Below are 5,704 nucleotides of genomic sequence, written 5' to 3'. Positions count from 1 at the left end.
GATAATCAGTTTCATCCAAGAGTGCCTGGATGAAACTGATTATCTGGACCCATTTCAGTCCGGCTTCAGACCCGGGTACGGTACTGAATCTGCCTTGGTCGCCCTGTATGATGACCTGTGCAGGGAGAGAGACAGGAGGAGTGCGTCCCTGTTGGTTCTCCTGGACCTCTCAGCAGCTTTCGATACCATTGACCATGGTATCCTTCTGGATAGGCTAGTGGGATTGGGAGTTGGAGGCACCGCTTTGCGGTGGTTCCGCTCCTATCTCAATGGCTGATTCCAGAAGGTGGTGCTGGGGGTCTCTGGCTCTGCGCCATGGCAGTTATGCCATGGAGTTCCGCAGGGGTCCATTTTGTCCCCCTCGCTATTTAACATCTACATGAAACTGCTGGTAGAGGTCATCCGGAGGTGTGGGCTGCGGAGTCATCAGTACGCTGATGATACCCAGCTCTACCTCTCGTTCTCCACCCATCTAGGTGAGGCAGTGGCTGTACTGAACCGGTGCCTGGCCAAGGTAATGGGCTGGATGAGGGCCAATAAACTGAAGCTCAGTCCAGACAAGACGGAGGTCCTGTTGGTGGGTGGTTCGGGCTTTGGGGTGGGGGACTTGGGCCTTGTCCTAAATGGGGTTGCACTCCCTCTGAGGGACAGGGTTCGCAGCCTGGGAGTGCTCCTCGATCCTGAGCTATCGTTAGAATAGCGCCTTCCTTCAGCTCCGGCTGATCCATCAGCTGCGTCCCTATCTGGAGAATGACTGCCTGGCAACAGTGACCCACGCTCTAGTAACTTCCTGACTAGATTTCTTTAACTCGCTCTATGTGGGGCTACCCTTGAAGATGGTCCGGATACTTCAATTGGTGCAAAATAGAGCTTCCAGGTTTCTGATAGGGAATGGGCGTTGTTCTCATATAACCCCAGTTCTCTGTCAGCTTCACTGGCTCCCGATTGAAGTCCAGGCCCAATTCAAGGTATTGGTTATGATCTATAAAGCCCTTAGCGGCTTGGGACCTATTTATCTAAAGGAACGTCTGCGTCCATATATGCCCGCCCGCCCCTCCCCCTACTATCGGCAGCGGATGCCCTTCTCCGGGAACCCTCCAGGAAGGATATTAGGAGGGTCAGTATCTGGAGGAGGGCCTTTTCTGTGGTGGCGCCCCACCTATGGAATGCACTCCCCAGAGAAGTCCGCCTGGCACCATCATTATTCGCTTTGTGGCGCCAGGCAAAGACCTTTTTATTTAAAAGTTATTTTAACTGTTAATTTATTATTATTGTGTTTATAGATTTTAATATATAGCTGAGATGGTACCAGTTTTTAAATTATTGATTGTATTTTTATGTTTATTTTATGGATGTTGTGAGCTGCCCCGAGGCTTTGTTGCAATGGGGGTGGCATAGAAATGGTTTAAATAAATAAATAAATATACTCAGGAATCAATCTGTGTATTTATGTCCATTAAAAACGGTTGCAGGAGTAACCTGAGTCAATAGGAAAACGATGCTGTGGTATTTGGTATTTGCTGTTCCTTCACATGTGCAAGGCACCAGCTTGTGCTGCAGTACTGGGTAACAAACAGGAGGTGTGAACTTGCCTTCCACAGTGAGTACAGCTGATCCTACTTCATTTTCATCCCCCAGTATTGAATAGTTATCACTTGCAGCCTCTGAGAGGATCGCTTCCAGTTTCTCTCTAAGGGCATGAACAGCAATAGAGTGTAACCTAATTAATGGAAGGAAAGTAGTTTTGTATTTGTTTGTACTAAACGGTTCCATCTACTGAAGCATTCAAATTAAAAGTGAAGCCACAACACAAATGATAGAAAATGGTAGGTTTTTTCTCTTTTTTTTAGCAATTTTGTATGCAACCAGGTCACAGTTCAGGTTGAGGAATGTTAGCCCCAGGTCCCTGATCTCATATTTATATATGCATTACACTAATCATCAGAAAATAAAGCATTTGCAGCAAGGCAACTTTGATCACTAACACAAAATATGTCCATGATGGTCCTACTTAGCAAGACAAAAGATATGCATTTCTGGGATTCCTTTAAAAAAGAAAAAATGCTCCTGTATGTAAAGCATTCAGTACTTGATACATTTCAGATCATAATCTAAGTGTGTGGAAAGCTTTGTACCAAAAAAATAAAAAGGCATTTCTTCAAAACTTATTTACCATCTATTCTGCTTTTTATTTCCTGTAAGAATTCTTCTAATGTCTGGTCTAGGAGCCCGTGACTTAATCATTAGATTTATATTTCCTGTCTGCAGAGTGTTGAGAGGTCAGTGAAATCAGAAAACATTGCCTTTGGCCATCCATTATGAGTCACGGACCTGGCCTACTTTGTTGAAAGCAAGTATCAGGCTATCTAAGAGGTATTTCTTTAAAAGCTGGGGTGCTTACTTTGCTTCCCTTATAGTCAGTGGAAGAAAATCTCCCAAGAATTTGAAGCTTCTTAGCAATTTGCTGAAACAGCAAGCGATCTGACTGACCTTGGCCTTCTATTTTGCCAACTCTTTTGAAGAAAAGCCGTTTTTTGTTCAAGCAACGAATGTCAGGATAAAATACTGTATTTTTAATGGAATCATTTTGCTACTTTAAAGGAAAAAAAGAATTCGATCTACTAATCAGATGAAAACTGATGTCATTCAAAGGCTCATTTCTAATAATACCTATTAACATAGTGATCAGTTATTCTCCTAAAAATGAACTAACCAGGATATTTGGCCAGAAAGGATGTTTGGGGCACTTCTAATACTCCATTTCCTTACCTGTATACTAGAAGGCATGAATAGAAGAAACCAGAAAATAGTCAGCTCTAACCCTTTCATGGGAAAACAGGTAATATTATTATCTCACTTTCTTGCCTCTCAAGGAATTCAGGGTGGCGTGAGGTAGACACAAGGGACAAGTTCTGTCTTTTCTGCTGCTGCCTACTCTGCCTATTGAGCTGATATGTTCTCTCAATATTTTCTTCAATCTAATTTTTGGACCTGTGAGACAGGTTATATTTGATTTACAGGTGATCTACACTAATTTGAAATATTTTAATATCTCTTCTTTTGTAAAAGCCACCAAGGTGAATTATACAGCAAATTAAGACAATAAAAAACAGCATAAACTTTAAAATCAACAATAAAATAATTAAACATTAAGTAATTGAAACAATAAAGACAAAATATTTTTATTGTTATTTCTAAAAATTTTGAAAAAGTATCTCACCAAGTTAAAAAGTTGTATCTGGATATCTTTTCCAAAGTGAGAGAGAATGAGAACAGATTGTAACTTGGCAGGGGAGTGCATTCCACTATATGGGAATGACAACCAAGAAACCGTTAATCTGTGGCTGTCAAGCAGGCCTCACTGAGTACTGGTGTCCTCAAAAGGGTTTCTTGTGGAGATCTTACTGCCCAAGCAGGGTTATAGTAAGACCAGGTAGTTCTTTAGACACCCAGGCTGTAAACTGATGGATAGAGCAATCCCATGGCTCATAGACTATGCCTAGACAGCCATAGGATTCTCAGCTGCAAGGCTGAAAAATCATTTGGATCTCCTAATTGGGTCTCTGCGCTTGTGTCCTTTACCCCCACATCCCCACAGCTGGCATAGGATAATCATGCCAGCTGCAGTCACAAAAGCAGTTTTAGGGGGTATTCTGGAAGTTAGGGAAGAAGACAGGCATCACCAAGATATGATGTATCCTGGCAGCACCTCAGCCTCCTTCCCTCATGCTCCAAGATGCCTCTTTCAGATGGCCAAAAATGGCCATCTAAGCATCTTGAAGTGCAGGAGTGCAGAGATAAGCTTTGTTTCTGTGTTCTTTCTTTCCCGCCTAGGAGACCTGTAATCATCTGAGCTGAGGGGGTTACAGGCATCCTGACTGAAATGCACCCTAAGGTTTTAAAGGTTAAACCAAATGCCTTAAATTGAGTCCAAAAACAATTGGTAGCTCAGATCTTTCAATAAGGAAGTAATATAGTCTTGATATCTTGCACTGGATAACAGCTTACTTGCTGCATTTTGCATCAGTGTAAACTGTCAGGCATTCTTCAAAAGTAGCTCCACATTGAGCAAATTGTAGTAGTCTTAAGTTAGGCATAGGAATGGTGCTTTTCACATATGTTGTTGTTGAACTGTCCTGAGACTTTTATATATAGGATGGGATATAAAAGTTTTGAATGAATAATGAATGAATTAATATTTTGGGTTACAACTTCTGACAGTCACTGCTAGCATGACCACTGGTAAGATAGTTGGGACTTGCTGTCCAAAGCATCTGGAGGATACCATGTTACCAACTCTGTCTAATATATCAATTATGGCTGCATTCTTTTGGTATTATCTCTTTGCATTTATTCAACCACAGTGCAAGATGAGTCAAATTGGGACATGATAAACAGCAAACATTAGCCTTTCCTTAAAGCAAATACACAAGATCTGCTTTAGGCCCTTTTGAATCAGTGGCATGTGTACCCATGTCAGGTATGTCATCTGGAATCCTAAACTGGATATCATAATTATGAAGTCATAATGCAGCACAATATGAAATTAAATTGAGTACATGACAGGAATTTTACTGACAATCCATTTTGTTTAGTTTAAGTGTTGTACAGCAGGGATAAGCAAATTGATCCACATGTTGCCACTGGGTGGTCCAAGGGAGCTTCCAGTGCAATAGACATGGTTTTCCCTCTTTTTCTTGTAGAAAGTCTGGGACCATGGGAACATAGGAAACTGCTTTATACTGAATCAGAACATTGGACAATCTTGACAATACTGACCTCCAGCAGCTTTCCAGATTTTCAGGCAGGAATATTCCTAGCCCTTCCTGGAGAACCGGGGGATTTGTTTGTTTCCTGTATCACCCATTAGCTAGTGTTCTCTGAGCAGATTAAAACTGAACATAAAGCATGTGACCTTTCCAAATGGAGCCTGGGAGAATTGGGAGACAATGAATTGCAAAGGGCCATAGCTCAGTCTTGGTTCACATGGCTTGAATGTCTGAAGTTCCAGATAGATCCAGCTATAGGAAAGATTCCTGATAGGAAAGCTGCTGCCAGTCAGTGTAGACATGACTAAACTAGACTGAGCAATAGTCTGAATTACTGTGTGGCAGCTTCCTGTGTTCCATCCTACAGAATCTAAGTTGTAGTCATTTTGTACACTTGTATGACTACTGCGGCCTAGCTTGCTGAGCAAAAAATATGAATCTCTCCGCCCAAGAACTGCAAGGGATGACAGAAGCACACAGTCTTGCCTATGAATGTTTGCCATTCTGTCATGTAGTATATGAGCATAGAAAATTTCCTGTATAAGGCAGTTTGTTCAGGACTGGGTGCTGGTAGGTAACAGCTCGGGAGGTTGCTAAGGGAAGAAAGAAAAGAGTCTTTGGTCAGATGCTAGGAGCTGCTAGGCCTTGGCCAGTTCTATGAGCACTGAACAACTTGTTCCAGTGAGAGCTATGAAACACAACTGAAGTGATTTGTCAGAGAAGAGACCCTGCTGACATTTCTTTACCCAATCCCCTTTCAACAGAAAATGCACAGAGCCAAAGGCATTCTCACAGCTTCAGTTTGTTTAGATATATAGCAATCTGTGGGTGTTTTAAGTACACAAGCATCTAAATTTGGGGGCACTTTGAGAAAAGAACTAGGAGTACGGGGTCCTGGAAAGGTACTCAAGGTAGTCAATAGGCACAGGACTGAC

The sequence above is a fragment of the Varanus komodoensis genome, unplaced genomic scaffold (genome assembly GCF_004798865.1).
Source record: "Varanus komodoensis strain SLA01 unplaced genomic scaffold, ASM479886v1 scaffold14_1, whole genome shotgun sequence".
NCBI classification, from domain to species: Eukaryota; Metazoa; Chordata; class Lepidosauria; order Squamata; family Varanidae; genus Varanus; species Varanus komodoensis.
This window is presented reverse-complemented; position numbering follows the sequence as displayed.